Genomic DNA, 23,554 nt, shown 5'->3' with positions numbered 1-23,554 from the left:
TGTAATGATGATAATCTGCAACAATAGGGCAGGTCTAATCAGGATCTGCTGAATAGAGGCAGGTTATGTTTTTCAGCACTGCTTTTAAAATTCCACACCAACATTTATATTTAGTGAATCTTTACATAAACTAAACAACATTTTTTATCTCATCCTGAACATGTACAGATCACATCACCTACAATATTTATATATTTGAAGTAAAGCATCATATGCAAAATATTCACATAGAAAGGGTGAGTCATGAATCAGTGTCAATCATTTTCTTAAATGTAAAATGAAAGAACTACACTTCTCTGATCTTCATTCCTCTGTTCTTATAACTAATGTAGGAGGAGTCTTTACATGCTTGAAAAGTAGCTCCCAGATCTCTCCTCATTATCTGAACACTGGAGTCACCATGATGTTCCTGTGCTCTCTGACTGTGTTTATCATCATACTTGGTAAGTGGAATTAACTAGATCTTTATCTGTGTGAAATATATTACTGTGTTTTAGAATCCAGCTTTTCTGTGTTGGTTTTGTGGTGATGTGTCTGAGTGTATCAGTGATGAATTAGGTGGAGTGAAGTTCATCTTTTCTACAATGCTGATGTAAATTTCTTCTCATTGTTTTTTTATTTCTCCACAGGGAACTGTTCTGCACAGTCAATAAATCCAGTGAATGAAACACAGCTTCACACTCTTAAAGATGAGACAGTTACTATCTCCTACAAGTATGATAAAGCAAGGAATCTTTTCTGGTATCGTCAGTATTCTGGATCCAGACCAGAATATTTACTGACGATCTTTCCAAAAGAAGGAGCTACAAGTGACCCAAACCCTTTATTTCCACAATTCAGTTCTACAGTGGATTTCACTGATTCAAGAGTGAATCTGATCATCTCCTCTACTGCAGTATCAGACTCTGCTCTCTACTACTGCGCTCTGCAGCCCACAGTAACAGGAAACCCACCAAACACTATACTAAAACTTTTCTTGTGAAATATGTAGAAACACTTATATTTCTGAAGGGGGTGCTGTTTCTCTTCTGCTTCTTTACTTTCAGCTTCCTCACCATTCAAGTAAAGTCAACTCAAGTAGTTGTCAATATGTCAATACTACATATGTAAAGGTCTAAATGTGCAATACATCAAGGTCACAGATTTAGACATACGTGAGACAAGAGACACAAGACAAAAGTGCAATATAAAAGTAAGAGTGAACCAGTTAGGTACGATGGAGGGATTAAAAAGTAAATTATAGTACCAGTAAAAAAAGAACCCATATAAACAGTAGTGCAAACATAAAGGTGTAAAAGCTTATGGCTGGTAAAATTGAACAAGTGCATCAGTTCAGTAGTAGTAGTGCAGGGGGTGGGGGGGTAAAGCAGGGAGAGAGTTGAGCATCCTCACAGCCTTTTGGATGGAGCTGTCCCTCAGTCTGCTGGTCTTAGCCCCGAGACTTGGCAATCTCCTCCCTGATGTGTGGGATCTTCTGCCAGGTGGAGGGCTTGCTGTATTAGGTGGGAGCTGTATAAGTTCTGAAGGGAGGGGAGAGAGGTGCCAACGGTCTTCTCAGCTGCTCTCACGATGTGCTGTAGGGTCCTGTGGCAGGATGCGGTGAAACAGCTGGTCAGAATGATCTCAATGGACCCCTCTGTCGAAGGTGCTCAGGATGAGGGTCGGGTCTCCGGCTCTTCTTCATAGTCAGGAACAAAAGGAATCCAGTAACCATTGATGAGACAGACTTTTGCTGTATAGACTGGTGGAGACGGTGGGAGTCCACTTGAGACCAAATAATTTTAGTCTTATTATTTTCCATTGGTCAGAACTCAGAAGCTTCACTGTTTTGAGTGTCCTTATATTCCCCTTAAATTTTGAAACATTTTTCTTAATTTTTTCTAAAAACACTGTTTGGATCTGAAGATTCATTGAATAAATTGACAAAAGTATTTTTTGGACTGGAAATCATTTGCTGCTTATGTTTTATCACACCAGATAAAACATACATCAGGATCTAATTAGACTGAACCTTTCACCACTAAAACAGAATGTCCCACTTTTTTTACATGAATCTGTAAGTTTTGTACGCACAGAAATATAATCCCTGCTGAATTATGACCTACATACACACAAAGAAATTCTGTAAGATTAACACTTTTAAGACAACTAAACACTGCAGATACTGAATTTACAGTAAAATTAATGCAATGTTTTACTTTAATTTTTTTCTGTTTCTATTAATTGTATTTGTTAATTAATGCTCTCATTTCTACTTAATAATAATACTGTACAGTTAAACAGCTGACAGTGTTTGTGGTTCATTTATTAACGCTCTGATCTTCTACAAAGACAGAGAGCAGAGTGGAGCAGCTCCTCAGAGCAGGAGTTTCCTGTTGTAGTTTCTCATAACTGCTCTCACTTCAGAGAGATTCACACTAACACACAGATCAGCATTAGAGCACTGAGAGCTTAAACACACTACTGATTCCATCTGATCATATTCACAATGAAGACCATCCTCATCATCATCCTCATTACCATATCAGGTATTCACTGTCACAATATGATTAATAATATTTGGAACATTATATTTGTATTATTTTCTAATATTTGAATTCTCCTGTTTTTCTTTTAGGTGTTTTTACTGCTGATTGGATTAAACCAGTTGATCTCTCTTTTTCTAGAACAGAGGGAGAATCTGTTACACTGAAATGCTCTTATGATTCAAGTAGTCAATATGTTTGGCTCTACTGGTACAGACAGTATCCTAACAGAGCTCTACAGTATTTACTGTATAGAGGTGCTCGATTACAGAGTCATGATAGTAACACTGCAGACAGTAGATTTAAGTCAACTGCATTCGAATCATCCACTGATCTCACTGTTACAGTAAGACTGGCAGATACAGCTCTCTACTACTGTGCTCTTAGAGTAGCAGCACAGTGATACAAAGTCTCTGAGAAGCTTTACAAAAACTCACACACCTTCTGTTTACTTTGAACACAAGCAGATCAAAGTAATATAAAACCACACTGCTTATCTCTTATTACACTCTCTCAGAAATGACTGGATGTGGTTATACAGGTGGTAAATAATAAAACAGCAAGGAAAAAAAAAACTAATAAAGGATGTGAACAGGTGGGGCATTTTCTGTTCAGTACAACTGAGATAAATAACTGATCAGCACAGTGATTAATGAGTGTACTCATGCCAGCTCTGAAATAAATAAGTGATCAGGGGTGGGTTTCCCAAAAGCTCAGTGAAACTAGTACTTAGTTCTTTATTTAAAAAGTGTTCACCAAACCCTTATTTAATTAAAGTACTACGTGAACTTTTCGCAAATTAACGAGCTACCCAACCCAGTCATTATTATAGTCTTATTAATTCCATGGGTGATTCTATATTATATCATATATCATATTATATTATATTATATTATATTATATTATATTATTCAGTAATGACATCACTTTTCTGTAGCTTGTAGTCTAATTAGGCACTTTCTTATTAACCAATCAAACCCTGGCATAAATCAATTAAAATCTAGATTGGTGATGGTAGAGCTCCTGAGATCAATGTTGCAGTTAATGCAAATAATGAATTCATGTAGAGAACTGCTGATGGTCACAGTCTAATCAAAGCTGGGATTTGTCAGCTTGCATCTATATATATACAGTACCAGTCAAATGTTTGAAAACACTCTCTCATGCAATGTTTTTCTTTATTTTTATATTTAGTTTATTTACTACATTGTAAATTAACATTAAAGAGAGAAAGAGAGATACAGAGATAGAGAGAGAGAGAGAGAAGTGTGCGAGAAAGCGCTGCAATTAAAAAAATTGCTAGTGGAAGTGATGACACGGCGACAGACACCGATTCTCCTTATGAACATTTTCATCACCTGGTAAGAAACCCACAATTGCAGTGTCATGAGCAAATGTCTACAATGAGCAGTTTCAAAGAACGTATAGTGATTTCTAGCTTGTAGTGTGAAAGTATTTGTTTGAATATCTCACGAAAAAAGTAAAATAAACTGAACTTTGAACTAGTTCAGAATTAAAACTGTGAACTTTGAACGTGAACTGTTCACTTTGCGCATGTATGAACTGAACTTGAACTAGTTCAGAAAAGCTGTGAACTGGCACAGTACTTTCCACAGCAATCACTGAATTGATTAGAGCACGCAAATCGTCACAATTGTGCCTCACTTCACCACGCCAAACCATGTAAACCTACAGGCACAGCAGCCAGAAGCTCAAGTTCACCGGAAAGAGGAGGGGTTATCCAGGGCCAGAGCCGTAGAAAGAGTGATTCCATGATGCCACTCTTCAGAGGAGATTCAAATAGGAGAACAACTTGCAATTAGCCTCCTTAAATACCTTTTCTCATGATTGGATACACCTGGCTATGAAGTTCAAAGCTCAATGAGGTTACCAAACCAATTTTGTGCTTCAGTAAGTCAGTAAAAAGTAGTTAGAAGTATTCAAATCAATAAAATGATAAGGGTGCCCATACTTTTGCACCGGTCAAATTTTGGTTTAATGCATATTGCACATTTTCTGTTAGTACAATAAACCTCATTTCAATCCTGAAATATTACTGTGTCCATCAGTTATTAGATATATCAAACTGAAATGGCTGTTGCAAACATCCAAATATTTACAACTAAAAATGATTATAGATTAATAGGGGTGCCCAAACTTTTTTAATGTGACTGTACCTTTTGGCTGGTTAAATGGTACAAATCTGTACTTATTGCTGTTAGGAATGACTTTGTACTTCAAAGGGAACAAATCTGACCCTGTAAAGACCAATATTGTACCATTGAGGGTTCAATTATGAAGAGTGTACCTCTGAGTACAAAAAAGTACTCATATCGTACCTCTGTTTTTTAGAGTGTACCTATCTGCCCTCCCCCTCTCTATCTATCTATCTACCCCTCTTTCAATCTATCCTCCCTCTTTCTATTTATCTATCCGCACCCTTACTATCTACCTATCTGCCCTACCCCTTTCTATCTACCTATCTGCCCTCCCTCTTTCTATCTACCTATCTACCCTCCCTCTTTCTATCTACCTATCTACCCTCCCCCTCTCTATCTACCTATCTGCCCTCCCCTTTTCTATCTACCTATCTATCTACACTCCCTTTTTCTATCTACCTATCTACCCTCCGCCTCTCTATCTACCCTCCCCCTTTCTATCTACCTATCTACCCTCCCCCTCTCTATCTACCCTCCCCCTTTCTATCTACCTATCTACCCTCCCCCTCTCTATCTACCCTCCCCTTTTCTATCTACCTATCTACCCTCCCCCTTTCTATCTACCTATCTACCCTCCCCCTTTCTATCTACCTATCTGCCCTCCCCCTTTCTATCTACCTATCTGCCATCCCCTTTTCTATCTAGCTATCTGCCCTCCACCTCTCTATCTACCTATCTGCCCTCCCCCTCTCTATCTACCTATCTGCCCTCCCCCTCTCTATCTACCCCCCTTTCAATCTATCCTCCCCCTTTCTATTTATCTATCCTCCCCCTCTCTATCTACCTATCTGCCCTCCCCCTCTCTATCTACCTATCTGCCCTCCCCCTCTCTATCTAACTATCTGCCCTTCCCCTTTCTATCTACTTATCTACCCTCCCCCTTTCTATCTACCCATCTACCCCCTTTTAATCTGTCTACCTATATACACCCCTTTCAATCTATCCTCCCCCTTTTGTATTTATCTATCCTCCTCCTCTCTTTCTACCTATCTGCCCTCCCCCTTACTATCTACCCTCCCCGTTCTATCTCCCATCTACCCCTCTTTCAATCTATCCTCCCTCTTTCTATTTATCTATCCTCCCCTACCGATCTGCCCCCCCCCTCTATCTACCTATCTACCCTCCCCCTTTCTATCTACCTATCTGCCCTCCCCTTTCCATCTACCTATCTGCCCTCTCCCATTCTATCTACCTATCTACCCCCTTTCAATCTATCTTCCCCCTTTCTATTTATCTATCCCCCTCTTTCTATCTACCTAACTGCCCTCCCCCTTTCTATCTACCTATTTGCCCTCCCCTTACTATCTATCCTCCCCTTTCTAACTCCCATCTACCCCTCTTTTAATCTATTCTCCCTCTTTCTATTTATCTATCCTCCCCTTTTTATCTACCTATCTGCCCTCTCCTTTTCTACCTACCTATCTACCCCCTCTTTAATCTAGCCTCCCTCTTTCTATATATCTATTTTCCACATACAGATCTGCCCTCCCCCTTACTATCTACCCTCCCCTTTCTATCTCCCATCTACCCCTCTTTTAATCTATCCTCTTTCTATTTATCTATTCTCTCCTTTCTATCTACCTATCTGCCCTCCCCTTTTCTATCTACCCATATACTCCCCCTTTAATCTATCTACCTATATACCACCCTTTCAATCTATCCTCCCCCTTTCTGCACATGCATTTTATTCAAAAAGTGAAACAATGATAAATACTTTTTTTATTGCAAAGCCCAAATAATGGGAAAAAAAGACATGCAAAACTTTTTAAGATACATACTTATAAACATTTCTGTCAAAAAAACAAACAAAAAAACGATGAGCTCCTACAGCACAGCTGTAGCTCTTCTTTATTTTGGGTTTTCCAACACGATTTAGGTGAAACCACAACTCCACTTCACTACAGCTCTTACAGGAAGTCTTCTAATAGATATTAGCCAAGATAAGTCACATAGTTTTTCAGAAAGTAACTTAGATTCATTATTATTAATTATTAGTTGGTATTCATTTATTATCTCTAATTAATTAGATCACCATATAAGACATCTCTAATTTTATTATAAATGTTTTTATTTGGGTCGAAAACCCAATTTATATTTAAGAAATCATATTTATTTATAAAATCTGAGTACATAATTTGATAATATGGATAATGAGATCTAGCTCTACCTCTTTTTTTTTTCAGTTGGTTATGTTACCCACCCCCTCGGCTTGTCTATATAAACCACTTGCTATTATTTTACAGAACGCTATTTTGGCTTTAAGGTCTGTAACTATTGCATCTAATCCTCCAAGATCTTTACTTTTTAAAGCCAATTCTCTTTTAGCTACCTCACGTGTTGTACCCCACAAAAAACTGAAACAAAGTTATTATTTTTTTTACACCATGATTCTGTAGGAGGAAAAATGCAAGATAAAAATAGTATTTTAGAGAGAATGTATGTTTTAATAATAACTATTCTAGCTTTATAACTTAAATTTTATTGTTAAATTGATTAATTTCATTTTTAATTATTTGTTCTTTTTCTTTCTAATTTACTTCAATACTACCTTTATTATAAAACATGATTCCTAAAATTATCATCCGGTCTGTCATGTCTGGTGCTGAAAGCACACCTGTGTTCCCCTCACTCAGCTCTACCTGCGATTTCCAAGCTTCCAACTACAATACCCAGAACGCACCTCACCATGACATCACACACACTCCCGATCACATGGTACACCGCATGACACCTCCAGGAAGTCCTGAGTATTGATTACCATTCAGTATAAATAGACCACGCTCACGCTCACTCCTCGCCGAGTAATTGTATTGGTTCTACCCTGCATTACAAAGCGTTTCCATTGCCTGATTGTTATTTTCGTGTATGATCCTTCTCCGTGTTTTTCCGACTTTGATTTTTGCCTTGCCCGTGTATTGGATATTCTGTGTATGACCTGGACTGTTTCTCACTTGGATTTCTGCCTACTCTGTGATACTCCCTGCTCTTGTATGAACTCTGGACTGTCTCCCGTTTATGGTATGGTTTTCCTGCTCATTGTTTCTCTGGTATTGACCTGGCTTGTTTTGACTACCCCTGCTGAATCTTTTAATAAAAGATTTTTATCGTATCTGCACAAGTCTCCTCCTTGTCTGGCCCTGACACGGTCTGTCTCTGGTACATTAACAGGGAATTTTTTTTATTATTTTTATACACCAATCCAGAAACATTCAGATTTTAGATAAATTTAATTTAGCACCTGAAACTCGCTCATATTCCTTAAAATGATTTTGAATGATTTCTTTAGATTTTATAATCAGTTATGTTGCCTGCATAAGCAGAAATAATAAACTTTTTCCCATTAACATCACCTCCATTTAGCTCATTAACATGTTTAATGTTTTAAATGAGGACTTTTAGCGAGTACGTATAGTGCTGCTCTAAGAGGGCAGCCCTGATTGACTACTCTCAGATCTTTAAAAGCATCAGTCAATCGATCATTAACATTTACTTTTACATTAGATTACATATACATACACTTTATCATACTGATAAAACCTTCAGGAAAACCATACATATACAGAACTTCAAAAATATACTTTCTACAGCAGGGGTGTCCAAACTTTTTTTGTTGGGGGCCAGAAGGAGAAATAATTTGTTTTATTACGGGCCACAGACTCTGTAATAAAACAAATAATGAAATATACCACTTTAAATAATACTTTTTCCAGATCATTTCATTTACACACCATTTTACTTGACTTACTATCTTTATCTATCTTTGACAGTGTTGTGTAAACTAAGATTTTTCAAATTGATGTTTCATTTCATGATGTCTCTTAATATAAAACTCCTTAATTACCGCAACTTTTAGACTCTTTGCCCTTTTTCTGAGCTAAAACTGCGCACCCTCTCCGCTTTCAGACTCTTTGGCCCGTTTTTCTGTGCTAGAAATGCGCACCCTCTCCGCTTTCAGACTCTTTGGCCCGTTTTTCTGTGCTAGAAATGCGCACCCTCTCTGCTTTCAGACTCTTTGGCCCGTTTTTCTGTGCTAGAAATGCGCACTCTCTCCGCTTTTAGACTCTTTGGCCGTTTTTTGCGCTAGAACTGCGCACCCTCTCCGCTTTTAGCCTCTTTGGCCTGTTTTTCTGCTCTAGAAATGCGCACTCTCTCCGCTTTTAGACTCTTTGGCCGTTTTTTGCGCTAGAACTGCGCACTCTCTCCGCTTTTAGAATCTTTGGCCCGCTTTTCTGCGCTAGAAATGCGCACTCTCTCCGCTGTTAGATTCTTTGGCAGTTTTTCTGCAATAAAACTGCGCACTCTCTCCGCTTTTAGACTCTTTGGCCATTTTTTGCGCTAGAAATGCCCACCCTCTCCGCTTTTAGACTCTTTGGCCCGTTTTTCTGCGCTAGAAACGCACACCCTCGCCGTTTTTTCCGCTAGAAATGCCCACCCTCTCCGCTTTTAGACTCTTTGGCCCGTTTCTGACACCTAGCGTTCAAACTTTGAATCTCATATTATAAAAACCTGCTTAACAGCGGGCCAACTTTCATTCTATTTCTAAAATACCTCGCGGGCCGCTCCCAAAAAGGAAATGGGCCGCAGTTTTGACACCCCTGTTCTAGAGACATAATTGAATGCTTTTTTTTTATCAAAAGAGCTACAACATAAAAATTCTCATCTCTACTACAGATTACTTCCCTCAAAGTGTTCAAATTGTCCAACATAAAACGCAGTTTTACAGCACTTTTTCCTGTTCTTTCTCTACAATTACATTTAATACAGTTTCAATCCTTTTCATAATTATCTTAGCAAAAATCTTATAGTCAAGATTCATTAGTTTAAGATGTCAATAATTTTTTTAGTAGTTTTTTATACAACAGTGCCAAAACACCCTCGTAGAAAGAATGATGCATCTCAGCCCTTCATTATAAACCCGTGTAAGAATGGGAGACAAATCATGCCCACAAGAGAGAGAAAGATCTGCTGGAATGTCATCTAATCCTGGAGATTTACCTTTATTTAAGAGTTCATTAACAGATAAAACCTCATCTCCCTTTATATCATCTTCTAAGTTACTATTTAATGGCGGATATCTATAATTTAGGAATTGTTTAATTAAATCATCTACAGTTATATCTCTATACATTTCTTCTCATTATATTTTATCACTTTCCTCCTCTCACTTCATTAGAACTAGGATATGTATTATTTCCTGAATGAATAGAATTTTTAATGTAATTTATCTGCTTTTTTTTTAAATATAATGATGTGACCTTAACATCTAAATCATCTTCAGAAAAAAGACCTGTTAAAACCTGCACACATTTACTGTCTTCTTTGTTAATTTTATCAATGTTATCCTATATACTTATTAAGCACTTATCTTCGTACTCTGTTCTTATTGTTTTTGATTTTAAGTTAAAATATCTTTTAGTTAAAATTAAGTATTTCATTTCTTTCTTTGTTTAGTATTTTACTTTGGAATTTCGAAAAGACTCTTATTCTACATTTCATAGATTCCCACAAATCTTGATCACTTGAGTAAAAATATTTCATGAATTCTATTCTATTTAATCATCTTTAAGGTCTAACATAATATTTGCATATTTTAGAAATTTAGTTTTCATTTTCCAGAAAGTTTCTCCTTCTTCTTCATTTACAAGTTGTACTGTAGCTACAATAGTTAAATGATCAGAATTAATCAACAATTTAGCTTTATAATTCTTTATTTTAAAATGATTACACACAAAAAATTCCTAATACTATAAAATCTTGAGAACTCTTTTTTTTATCAGGAAACAAAACTCTAAAATATAATCTCACTCATTATTACACATGATTTCTTTTAAAAGATGACTATAATATTCCCTTTTTTACTTAGTTTATCTGAGTTACTATCCTTAAGTTCCGTTATGGTGTTAAGGTCACCACAAATTATATTAAGAAAGCAGACATATAATATACTTTTTAATTTATTAAGGAGGCTAATTCTTTTATTTTAATTAGGAAAAGCATAAACATTTATTATCCTAATTCTTTTACCCAACAAATAAATATCCACATACAGAAGCCTACCAGGATCCCTTATTTTCAGAACTGAAACATTTTTAGTAAACGATTAAAATGGATACTCCATCCGCTTTATCCTCCCCAACAGAAAAAAAGGATAGATGTTCACCCCAGACTATTTGGGCATCACGTATATTTTTATAAGAGGTTAGTCTAGTTTCTTGCAAACAAAAAATATCTAAATTCTCTGTTTTTAGTATGTTAAGCTTCATATTTCTATTATTAACTGACTGGATCCCTCTTATATTACAGCTAGAGATGGAGAAGTTGTACTCGGACATGATGGTAATATTAAATTACACAATTTCATTTTTACATTACATAAACCACAATAATTAAAACTGAATTAAAGTCATTTCTTTCTTACTTTGACTGGCAGCCACATGGCTTTCCCTTCCCCGTCTTTGTCCTTAATCTTCCCACCTGTGTTAATTTGTAGCCACGCCCCTAATCAGTATTCCCAGGTGTTTCTCAGTCCTAATGTTTATTTAACCCCAGTGTTTCAGTCTTTCTGTGTCAGTCTTTGTGTAAAGATGCATCTGTTTATGTACCTGTGTTTAAAAGCTCTGTGCATTTTCTGTTTCTCCACTTGCTTCTTCACAGTAGTGGCACACATCTTTTAATTATCTGAGATTATCTGATTAAAACATAAAATAAAAACAGAATTATTGCTCAACACAGGAATTTTACTCCTCTCCTTGAGCAAAGTCACGGCCACCTCCCATCTGTAAGTCCAAACAGCTGATTCTGTATTTAAAAATGTCAGCAGCTCCTCTGCCAGAATTCTCTCAGCGAACTAAGAATTAAGAAATTGAAATAAATGACACAATAGTAAATCTCCCAAAGGTAATGTAATGTGTCTGACACACTTGTAAATATATCTAAGAAGCAACCCTGCTAATTTACAAAGCCCTGTAGACGAAGTGAATAGAAGCATCTCGTCTAATTATTGGCCTCTGGATTTTTATATGGCATCCTCTTTTCACATTGAGTGGGCCATTTAAAGGAATTTTATTACCAGTAAATACATCAGTTCCAGAAGCTCCAGGACAATTTAGTGAGCAGCTCCTTGGAACACACTGAATTTCTGCAATTACCCGAAAGGAATTTTGATTTCCTGTATAGCAGGGGTATTTCATTAGGATTTAGTATAGTCCAGTTGAAAATTTCGTCAGTCCAAGGTCCGGAACGGAGCGTCAATGTTGTGATAACTGTGTTATGACTACATATACATATACATATATATATATATATATATATAAACATCTGACCTGTTTTTTTTATGTATAATAATAATAATAATAATAATAAAATACCACTCTGGACAGATTTTTTTGTACATTCCTCCCCTCTCTCTCTCGCGCGCTCGGCGTGTCTTTAGTTTCCGCCCGTTCTCGTTTTTCCGCCAGTTCTCGGGCTCCCTATCTGTTTATAAAGGTTTTTTTCCCGGCCGCGTCCCAATTCACTAGCCAGGGCAGCAATGATATGATTGGCAGAGGAGAGCATTTGGTAATCTTACACCACACGTGATTGGTCTGTGATTTGTTACTGCGTCGCAAAACACACACGGCGAAGATATTTTCAACTTTATGCAAATAAGTAGCGAGTTTCGCTGGGCAGTAAACAATCAGCACCACGCGGACAGGGCTTTAGCACCACACCCACCACCACAGGCTGAACTATAGAGTGAGAAAGCGGAGGAGAAGCTGAGTACAGCTTTTTCAGGCTTTTTTGTGCTTTAAGAAACTCATTGGTAAGATAACCAGCTGGTCCTGAGCTGGATGTTTTAGCAGGGTTCACCGGGCGATAAAAAAAAGAACAGCGCCTCGTTCATACACAGCACTGAACTACAACTCTACACATTCTTCCTGGTGGCAGATAAACTGCTTACTCTTTCGGGAGACACGCCCCAAAGCGGTGAGAGAAAGGTGGAGAAAGCGATTGGGAGCGATGCCGCGTCGCTGCAGTGTGAACAACAAAAGTTCCGCTGCTTTAAATGAACTCTGTCAGAATTAAATCCTTCTCTGTAGTTTATCGGTTTGGGTCCACATTGGACAACGTCTGGGTCCGGACCCGGACCGCGCTCCGCCTATTAGTGATCCCTGATATATAGCATAGAAATGAGAGCCAGACTGATGGTCATATTTTAACCTAAGAGTTTGCAGTTCTTCAACAAAAAGCTGAAACTACTCTCTGGATAAACGAATATGGCTTTGGAAGGTCTGCGTGTCCATGCTAATCAGTAGAATCCATTCTGTACCAGTTTTCAGAACATGATGAACGCTCGCGGTGGAGTATTGTAGAATTACATGTCTGAGGGGCACACACTCACACACACACACACACACACACTTGTATGATTCACGGTTTTAATGGGATAAAAACATCCCTCACCTATGCTTATTAATCTTATTCGCTTCATTCTCTTGGAGTAGATAAAATAAATAAACCTCCTGTTTTTTATTATAATAGACCAAAAGTATAAACAAAAATATTTAATGGTGTCCGTTTCCACCCAACCAAAAAAAAAAACACTTTTTTGGTCGAGTGTCAAGTCCTAATTACCAAGGAGGAACTGAAAGCAGGATTCGGGTTGTCTGGATGATCTCAGTTGGGAAGACGAGCTGAGTTTCCAGATCTGCAATGATCTGATGATGAGAGAGATCTGGGAAGGTGTTCGTCTGGACCCTTCATCCCTCTGACTGCTCTAAAAACTTCCTCAGCATCTGATTGTGCTTCAATCCTCCATCCAACCTGAGACAGCAACACTGCACACAGATATAGTTACTGGAGTTACCGGAGGCCTGCACTAACTTTTCTGCAGAGGACTGCAGAGTATATATTGTATATAATTAGGAGTATATACTAAATCTACTGCATAGTACATATTATAGAGTATATACTGTATATTGTGTATACTGTAGATATATACTCACCTATCAAAGAAATTCACACAGTCATGTCAGCAACATCCAGCACAGTCTGACTGTTTTGATGGTTGTGGAATTCCTTGGAAAGTAAAGCAGGTCCTGGTCCTCCATAATCTGCCCTGCTATGAAGAACTCCTCTGTCTTAAGGGCTGCGTAAGAGACAAAAATAGAATTCTCTCATTAATGCATGTGTACATCAATGTGATACTATTACACTGATCACTCCTAATGAGGTCTTGTTATGATGCCATTATAAGTAAAGCTAGAAAATGTTTTCACTTCACCTGTAAGTAGTGTTAATGTTTAATTTTACAGTTCATGCTATTCTTCGAATTGGAGGAAAAAGCACAAAAAAGAATAATAAGTCTTTCAACACCCATATTCTTTTTTTTACATTTTAGTCCATTTTCAAGCAAGCCAAACATTAAAAAATAGAATGTGGACCTTCTTACATTAGATTTTTGATGGCTATACATTTTTTTTTATCAAAACTAATAGTAGGAAATACTTACCCTTAATTATCTGACTTTTGACATTTCTTGAGGTGTAATTATTGTGTCCCCAGCCTGGTGCTGCTTTATGTTCATCAAGGCATCAGGAAAATGCCACTAATCTCTACTCAGCCGATGGAATGGAACAAAGTGAACATTTGATGGATGTAGTAAGTAATTTCCCAATTCTCTTACAGATTTACAGAGATGACTTCATTCTAACGGAAGATGCACAACTGGCAGATTACCTCCAATCATATTAGGACATTAGCATGGAGACGAAAGTTGGGAGGGATTACAGATGTCAGGGCGGGGCTAAGGCGGAGACAGGACAATAACAAAACAATGCCATGGGCTTAAGAAAAACACAGACAGGAAAACAGAACCAAAAGAGGGGAAAACACAGGGCAGACACAGGCTAAGGTGTGACACCCATCCTCTCAGGCACATATTTCAGGTATTTTATGTGGTGTCCATCACTTCCTGTTGTGTAGTTTTGTGTGTGCTGAGAACAGTGTCTACAGAGGAAAAGCAAACCACAGGTCATTACTATTATCGTCATAAATGCTGTACATCCTGCGTACAGCGCCAGCCATTTAAAAAAAAAACTGTACAATTGTTCACTTAGGTTCACAGTTTGCATGTCAAAAGTGTGCAAACTGATTCTAACAGCAGAAAAATCACTAGCACAATCTGTGTAAAAATGTAAAATAAAAAAAATAATTAAGCATTCTAATCATGCTACAGTCACCAGTTCTGGCACCAGGCGCAACCTGTGCCTTTTCCCTGATTTAAGAGGAGCTAAAAAAATTGAGGCTTTGGCTATGAGGCTGGGTACATACTGCAGCGTGAGGTCAGGCCCATTTGCTGATCAGTATTGCTCATAGTTCCCACCCATATTAATATTTAACGAGTGTTTGCTCAAACTATAAAATGTTTAATAGTAACAAAAACAATTGATACTCTGGCCAGTCCTATAATATAGATCTTATATTCACAGAAATATAGGCCATGGTAATTACATTAGGATTATTAGGACATTAGGATTATTTAAAAATGTAATTAATTCACTTATAGTGAATAATAATAAAAACAAAATAAACACCTCACACAAGGCATATAAACTAAATGTTACACTACGAATTATATACATAAATACAGTTTATTAAGCAAAATTTACCTTCCCTTTATCTAACCTTAAAATCTGTTCAACAAACATCAAGCTTCAACAGGCCTTAACAAGAGTCACACTCATATACAGCTATCCTGACTGAGTGACATTAAGTTTTGCACATGTCCAGAAGTGTCCCCTCATCCTTTTTCTTCACAATTACTCCTGCAGTGGGTTCTTTCTCACAAAATACCCTGCAAATACCCTGCACTCATCAGCAATCTCTTAATGTTGCCTGAAGAGCTAAGTAAAGAAATTGGAGCCTGGCTAACTACTGTATTGTGTTTCAATCTACATTAAGTCTTGAATAAGCCTCCGATTTTTATATTTTCTGTTTGCTGACACGATGCAGGACCACGTCGTAGCCTTCAAGCCTTCAACTCCTCTGGAGTTTTCACTGTAAGCACAAACACAAAACAACAAAACAGATTAGTTTGTGCATTTTGTAGTATTTGCCACTTGGAGTATTTTAAACACCTTTTGCTGTTCTGTTTTACAAAACGTCTCCAATTGTCATTAAAATCCCTATTGGCTATGGAGGGCACTCACATAATAATTTTGACCAATTACTAATTTTGTCCCCGACTGCTATCATCACTTTTCATTCCTGAGCAATGAAAGAGTAAAGTACCAAACACTAACTAAACACCACAGCACCAGCTGAGACAGAGCTGCACTCTTTTATTCAGTGAAAAAAAATAAAGATTTAAAAGAAAATGAACTTTAAAGAATGTGATAATATATCCTTCTACCACCCTATTAGGAGAACAGACATGATGTCAGCCTAGGAAATCATTTTGTTGGATCAGCCTGTCATTTGATTTTTTACTTTGATTTTGAGTATGATTCATAATCCAGACCTCCATTGGATAATAATAATTTACATTGATCATTTTTATATTATTTTGTTCTCAACGCATTCCACTATATAATTAATATAGATTTACAACTGGAATATTTTATTCATTGAGATCTAGGATGTGTTATTTTAGTGTTACCTTTTTTGAGCAGTGTAGTTCAATATTTTTATCCATCTATTATTACATTCTATTTAAATGTTGATACCTGCTCCAAGAAAAAAAAAATCATTGTACCTTTTATTCTTGGCGAATAAAGATTCGGATCTGGATTCTGATAGGAGTTTAATGGTGTGGAAGTTAAACTGGTCATTCTCTATTTGTACACAACAAACCATTTCAAGCCTTCAAGTGAGAAGTTGTGGTGTAGAGATGGTGTACACCAGGGGTCTGCAATTAAGTTTGGTGGCGGGCCAGATATTTTCCAAGACATTACGTCGCCACAAAAAAAAAAACTGTTGAAAATGAAGTGTAATGGGATGGAGTGCTACAGACTAGTAGCTCTCCAGCCCAGAGGGTTGTTGAACCCAATTGCAGAACAATTGATATCAAAGCAGCTTAACCCAAGACGAAAGGAAAAAATAAAATAAACACACCGCTCCTCACGCCAGATCGAACCCGTGTCGTCAGGGTCCCGATCCTGCCCCGGCTAGTGAATTAGGACACGGCCAGGAAAAAACACCCTTATAAGAAGATTGGGACAATACAATGCATTCATTTCTGTATTTTTATTGAGGAACAAAAGTTTTTGTAGTGTCTTAGCTCCAAGGAGATTTCTCTTTTTAGACACAAGCTCTCCTGCCTAAGAAAAAACTCTTTTACAGCGTACAGATGAAGATGGTGTGCATAAATATCTAAGTGCAAGTAGATAAAGATGTTTTGTGGTTGTCTTTCCAATATTGTAACGGATCTTGTGTTCTACAATAAAATAAAAAGTTAATTTATCTGAATACAATTAAAAACCGTCACCAGAAAAGAGTTCAAACATATTTAATAAAAAAAATAAGTAACAGTAAAAAATGTCCAAAGGAGATAAAAACATTATTTGGTGTCAAAAGATGAAAATGATTCCAGACAGTCGGAAACTTCCTGTTTTGATCCATGATCCGTGAGGTCATGAATACAGTCATTGTACACGATACATGTCGATACAGTTTGTTTCCTTATGAACACAATTTGGCGCGGCACATTCAAACAATACACTTCCTGTATCGGTCACGTGATTTTTGTTTAAAGCAATACACGCACCACTGCAGGGTTCTACTCTTGTGCGCTCGACACAGTGCTGACGCACCAGTGTCGTTCGTCCCATCACTACAGAGTACTGCTTACAAGCCTTTACAGACTTTGGTACTTTTTATATTTCTTTATTTTCTTTTTTGTTTCTATTTTTTTCTTATTTGTTAATGCGTGCAAAAAAAAAAAAAACACAGTGAAGTCACTGGGATTTGGAGGTACCTAGCCGTATTCGACTCTTTGTGGTGAAGCCCGTCTCCAGAAGTTCTGGTGTTGGACTGGAGGGGTCAGAAGATGTAGCTTTTGGCGACATTATCATTTTCTGATAAAAAAGAAGCATGGCTGCTGTGGCAGACAGTGAGTTAAAAACCCAGATTCACACTGTCTTTATCTTCACTCGTGCTGCTGGATCTGTCTGTTGGTCATTCTGTAATAGAACCATGAACTGTTATGCACAGATTCCTTTTTCTTAAATATTTTCTACAATATTTTGCAACACTCCAGGCTATAATCTTTCCTCTACTTCCTTGTATTTCCTGGTTTGATAGATTATATTCGTCAGTATTGCTGTGCTGAACATCCTGAAGTGCAGAGTGCAGGTTTGAGAGGATCAAGGTTGCTGGCATCCTCTACATGCTAAAAAAAATTACACAAGGCAAAGAAAGAGCATACATTTATCTATTTACAAGTGTGTCTGAAGCACTGTCAAAAAACAACCCCCAAATCAGACATGGATGGGACAGTATTGTAGCGGTGGCTCAGAAGAAAATGAGTCAGACTGCACTTCAACAGAAAAGTGCTCTTTATTGAACAGGCTTATCACTCACTTATTGCCCTAGTGGCCAACACAGCCACAGAACAACCACAGGGCAGATGCCCCTAACAGCATAACATTTACATGGCCCCTCCTCACAAGAGTCCGCGAGGGGAGGGGTCTCACACACACACAGACAGCACCACAGAAACACATAACAACCCAGGGCAACGCAACAGTATGTAAAATGGCAATGAATTATAACCAATGTTTCCTTCTTTTCCTATTTCCCAGCTACTTTCATAAATATATTTCATGTTTTATCTGCCTAACTTCAGTGGGAAAAGATGTAAAGAGAATTAAGGGGTTAATAATTGGGTATGAATCGCAAACTGTGTGGTTTTTAACACATCATGTCAACAGGTAACTGCAATCATGATTTGGTACAAATGCAGCGTTCTCAAAAAGCTGATCATTGGAAGAATAAAGATGAGCTGAGGATCTTTGTTTAGTAATAAATGTCTGATGTTCAGCAAAGGCATTTTGTGAGGATTTTGCATCATTTTATTTTCATCTTCCATTCTGTCTTACCTTTTTTCTGATTTGGGGTTGTACTCGTCTGGATAAACATAGCAGTTCCCCTATTAATTGCTTTTATAAATGGAATCATGGTCAATGTAATTAGACTTTTATGTTACATCTTTAATGTCCAAGGGAAAAAAAAACATAACTAATTGAATAAATGTTACATAAGTATTCACTCTGTCACTGGTGGACCAAACGTAACAACAGTCCAGACATTTGGACGCCAAGGTTCCTTAGGACCAAGAAAGCAGAGGCTTTCACAATATACCACAAGTGACCTGTATAGGGAATTAAGCGACATTTTAATAACTGTTTACACATTTGAAACATTGGCCTGCTTATAATTTTTTTACAGAAACTTTCTTTTAAAAATGCTTAATCTTTTGATAGTAAGTTGTAAAATTGGAGACCACTTCACAATCTAAACTAAAGCTATAGATTTTTTTATTAAGGTTATGAATTCCATTTATAAAGACATTAAAATGGGAAAAAGTATTTGCTGTTGATCTATCAATTTAAGTATTTGTGATATTTAGAAGTAATCAGAATACTCACTTTGTTAAGGATGAGAAGGGATGGACGCAAGTGCAGAATATATATTTAATAAAATAAACAAACTAATAAACTAACAAAAAAACATGATAAACAAAAGTATTACTGAAAACAAACTGAAAGCAAACACGTAAACGTAAAACAAAAATAAACAATACAAGGATAACTAAACTATGAGAACTAGACGAGGAATACAAAACTCAAAAGACTGAACTAGAAAACAGGAACCAACAACAAGCAGCACGAGACACAAAACAAACCTGACAAGACTACAGACAGCAAACAAACCAACAAACGACTAGACAAAGAAGGCTTGAAACAAAGGTGCTTATATACACCAGGAGGGAACAGGAAACTGGAAACACCTGAGGATCAATCAAGAGGGGGCGGGGTTACAAATAACTGATGACAGGGTGGGGCTAGGGCGGAGACAGGACCAAAACACAACAGTAGCACACGGCTGGGAAACACAAGACAGACATGGGCTAAGCTGTGGAACACTTTCTCATCTTGATCTGATAGAGGGTTAGACAGGCCATGTACTACAGTTTCTGTATCCTGTCCCTCAAGTTCCTATAGTGCACACAATATCAAATAACATCACATGGTTCTAATTCAGAAATGTAAATATGAGTGCTCAAATTCATGAGCTGGTAGAGAGCTCAATATTCTGCCAATACATGAAGTTACCTTTTGGTACCTGTAGTCAGCATTTTGGAGTCTTATTCTGTGAGACAGGACATTAGATATTTTTAGCTGTTGACACACATCTCCTCAGATGGAGTCGCCAGCATAAGCAGACTGCTTCGTTTTCATCACATCAGTATTTGGATATATTGCAACAGACTGCTGTATATCCTCCAAACTTACGATTAGTCTATAAAAAATCAAATAATCACTTATAGAATCATTATAAGAACAACTTGACCCATTAGATAACATAAGTAGGTAGAGTTTAAAAATAGATTAATTCATTAATTGATGAACTGAGTTATACTGACTGAAGTGATCAGTCATTTCAATGAAATATTTACCTTCAGGGTGCCCTATTTTTAGACAATTTGCATCTTTCTTATTGGTTCCTGGGATTATGAATGTGCACATTTGGTGTTCTTCTTTACTCACCTTCTGCATATAATCACTTCCTCATCTAACTTCCTTAAACCCTTTTCTGCTGATGAGTTTTTATAAAACCACTTCAGTTCACCATCTAACTCAGTAGATTTTATAGTGTAATGCTTACAGGGCCATGTATGTAATTATCTGATTTTAAAAGTAATGTTTTCCAAACGGTGTAAACTCTAAACCAAAACACCAAATGGTTTCAGATTGATCTAGATACACATGTGTGCTGTAAAGAGATAAAGACAGACTAATGTACACATGTTCATGTTCTGCTCATACTTTTAACATTTCTTACAACTGCTCAATATAATAAAAAAAGAAACAAAATGAAACCTGACATATTGGAATTGTTGTGTTTATTGGGAAATTATTTAAATCCGTTACTATATTAGGTGTAGATTTTTTTGGGGGAACTGGTCATTAATTCCCAGGTCTGTTTCTCTAAGTCTCCTTCCTTTGCTCATGATGAGCTCTATGTTTATAATGCTCGACCTTAGCCACAATGGGTCGCGGCCGCTTTTTCTGTAGTTTTTAACCTCCTAAGCGGGACGCTTGCAGTGGAATGTGATGGATGAGGCCAGTTCAGGTGTTCAGATTTTGAGTTTGGTGATCATGAAGTTCTTTAAGAGAACTTTAAGGTGTTTTCCTGTGTGTGTTCCGGTATTCCAGAGAAGACAATGTTGTTTCTCATACTACGTGCCTGTAGGTCCAAAATTGTTTCTCTCATTTGTTTGTTTTCGATGATAACTGATGAAAGCTGGGTTGTGAGTTCACTGACTGAATGCTGTAGTGGTTTGTTCTCTTTAAGTGGGATAGTTTTGCTCTTGGCTGAATTCCAAGCTTTCACGAAGAGCTTGGAATTCTTTGTGTAGGTTTTTGACGAGGGATATTCTAGCGTTGAGCGCAGATAGATTGCTGTTGATGGAGGGCAGTTTTTAAAGTTTTCCGTGTGAGTGCAGCGCTGTTTGGATGTTTGTCTAGCAGCAGGGGGCCGCCATCTTGGTTCACGCACAGTGTCTCGCAAGAGAGTGCGCAATGCCCATCACTCTGAAATGTGAAGTTTTAGCTGTGTAGAACAATAATACCTCTTGCACTCTTTACTGTGAGCCTTCATCTGTGAAAAGGGGAACTCTTCCTCACATATGACACATTTCTGCGGTGGTCCAACAAGCTCACTACTGCATTCTGGTCGATATATCTACAGATGAGAACATGTTCAAATTAAACAACTTATGGGCTGGTTTTCAGAAGGAAGGTCTGTGGATCTTTCAAATGTCTGACATGGTAGCCCTCATTGGTGCAGGGAATGTGTAACGCCAGACAGAGTGGAGCGACGCTTGCCGAGTAAAATGAACAAACAGGTTTATTTACAGGCTGACAACCAGATAGTACAGATGTTAGAGCCAAAAAAACAATAATCTCACCAGAAACCAAAGCCGTAGTAGTATAAACAGTCCGTGTTCGAAACCAAAAGACAGTCCAACCAAGCATTTAAATCCAAAAGGGGCAAAACAAGAGACATAAACCGATAAACCAGAAAAGAGGGTCGTAACGAGAAGGCAATAGAAGAAACCATGAGAAACGCTTAGTATGCAACCAAAGTCTACAATACCTCGCGAAGATAGAATACATAATGCAGCCTTAAATACAAAACATATGATGAGCATAACCCGGAACTTCCTCGGAACACAGGTGAATCTGAGCGTCGGAGCGTTACGTGATTGGGCGAAGGAGAGCGACTGACAGTGACGTCATGAATCATAGGATTCTGGGAAATGGAGTCCGGTAGTGTGTAAGGAAACTCAGGCTGCGTAACAGAATGGGGTTCAGAAGGCGACCTCCAGTTGTTCCAGACATTTTAAGCAATTCAAATGCACCACCTTGTCTGAGTTTTGGAAATTCAGCTAAAATGAATTCCCTTAATTCATGTGGATTTGTCTGACAACCTGAAAAGAGAAGTTAGACAATTTTCATACTATCACTAAACTGAGTGTGTGTTAACTGTGATGCCTTACACACATTCAAAGTAAGACGTTTCTCCCCTAATCCTGCAGCAATAAGCAGCTGTTTGGCAAATCGATTGGGCACTAAATCCTCATTTTCTTCCTAAAGAAAACAGAAGACGTGAGTGTAAGAATGAAGTTGTGCAGACACAGAAAAGCATCTCCGACTTGACCTTCTCCCTCTGTCTGCGTACGGCCCGAACAGCCTCGCAACCTCAGCTAAGCGTGGAGAAAATGCTAACTTCAATTATCAGGCAATAAAGAGGACTAGCCATCTAATCACCAGTGAAGTTGAATATAAATCGTATATTAAGCTGTTGTAAAAACCTACCGTCCACTGGGTGACTGGGTGTCATGGCATGTGACGGAGTAGCAGGCGAACTTGGCGCGTTCACAGAACCCAGTGGGGCTGCAGAATAAATTGAACAACACATTAGCTAGTTCAGTTTGGAATAATACACCAGACGCAATACAAGTGAATGAATAAGATAAACCATTTTTATTTGAGATAAATCTGAAATATGAACAGAACAAACCTACTGCTTCTTTCAAGCTGGCCGGCCAGCGGCCTTCCACTCGAAGCCACTGTTGACTGAACACTGGTATCACAAGTCAAGTAACGCTAGAGTACTTAGAACCGATTACTTCTGTCTGATTCACCAGTTGACCAATCCTGCTTTAGAGCAAAAATAGGACCGCCCACCTAATTACCATACAAATTAAAAAATACAGAAATAAATAAATGAAGAAATGTTGAACTAAATGTATGAATAAATAAACGTTGAAATAAATAAATGCACATATAAATGAATAAATAAAAAATATATAAGTAAATAAGAAATTAATTTTATTATTTATTATTTTATTAATTTACTTAATTTATTTATTTAGCCACACAATTATTTATGCGTGTATTTATTCATTTATTTATTCATTTATATATATATATATATATTTATATATTTATTCATTTTTACATTTATATGTGCATTTATTTATTTATTTATTTATTTTTGTCATTTTTGGTCCTCCATACCTATAAGGTGGATTAATGA

At 37.4% G+C, this 23,554-nt stretch overlaps 1 protein-coding gene across 2 annotated transcripts in view; it reads left to right on the top strand.

Annotated features, from left to right (window-relative positions):
• The window catches only part of LOC111196344 (zinc finger protein 658B-like), a 298,411-nt gene that overhangs the window by 159,584 nt on the left and 115,273 nt on the right, over positions 1-23,554 (top strand). The gene's annotated exons all lie outside the window — the stretch shown is intronic.

The sequence above is a fragment of the Astyanax mexicanus genome, chromosome 4 (assembly GCF_023375975.1).
Source record: "Astyanax mexicanus isolate ESR-SI-001 chromosome 4, AstMex3_surface, whole genome shotgun sequence".
Taxonomy (NCBI): Eukaryota; Metazoa; Chordata; class Actinopteri; order Characiformes; family Acestrorhamphidae; genus Astyanax; species Astyanax mexicanus.
This window is presented reverse-complemented; position numbering and strand designations above follow the sequence as displayed.